This window comes from Triticum aestivum, chromosome 5B (assembly GCF_018294505.1).
Source record: "Triticum aestivum cultivar Chinese Spring chromosome 5B, IWGSC CS RefSeq v2.1, whole genome shotgun sequence".
Taxonomy (NCBI): domain Eukaryota; kingdom Viridiplantae; phylum Streptophyta; class Magnoliopsida; order Poales; family Poaceae; genus Triticum; species Triticum aestivum.
The window spans coordinates 37,750,152-37,750,778 of record NC_057807.1 but is presented as its reverse complement, the minus strand read 5'-3'; the positions used below and the strand labels follow the sequence as shown (position 1 = coordinate 37,750,778).

At 41.5% G+C, this 627-nt stretch overlaps 2 non-coding genes across 2 annotated transcripts; both read left to right on the top strand.

Annotated features, from left to right (window-relative positions):
- The first annotated feature begins 28 nt into the window (after positions 1–28).
- LOC123118260 (small nucleolar RNA U61) lies at positions 29–106 on the top strand. The gene has a single exon (XR_006457811.1). It is a non-coding gene; the product is annotated as a small nucleolar RNA U61 (small nucleolar RNA).
- A 75-nt stretch (positions 107–181) lies between these two features.
- LOC123118283 (small nucleolar RNA snoR14) lies at positions 182–270 on the top strand. Its single transcript, XR_006457834.1, has one exon. It is a non-coding gene; the product is annotated as a small nucleolar RNA snoR14 (small nucleolar RNA).
- The last annotated feature ends 357 nt before the right edge of the window (positions 271–627 follow it).

Here is a 627-nt window from a genome sequence, read left to right as displayed (position 1 = left end):
ATGATTCGTTTTTGTGCTAAGCTATCGCCCGCAATGAGGAACGAAACCTGTGCCGGAGGCCGATTTGTCGATGTCGTTACACAACCCTCTAAGAAGTTCTGAGCCCCCATTTGATCCAGTTTTCTGTTTTTCTCTGAGTATTGATCTATTGAATATGTTTTGAGGATGGATTGGTTTCGATGCGAGGTGATGATGTTATGTATGATAGTCTGTCAATCCCCTGATGTCACAAAGTGAAGACACGCATACATCCTGACAGGCTCTGATCGTATCCGAGTCCCACTCCCCCATTCCCTTCTGTTTATTTTTCATGACCCTACACTTTCGTTTGATTTTAAATGTGCTTTTTGTAGCGTCTTTCATCAATCCAATAAAACATGCTACATGGTGTTTCAGGCGGGTAACGGCTTTGCCGAGAACGACATAATGTTTTGAACACGTTTGTTGAACAACACTTGGGACTGTCAAAATATTGACTGGTTTGAACCAAACTGAACAGCTTGCATTCCAGGATCATAAGGATCACTACTGACAATGCTCATTCATTGAGATATAATTGATATTCATGGGTACAGATTGGTTTAGGCCTCTTTTTAGTTCTTGTGAAAGTGCGCTCTGATTAACAGA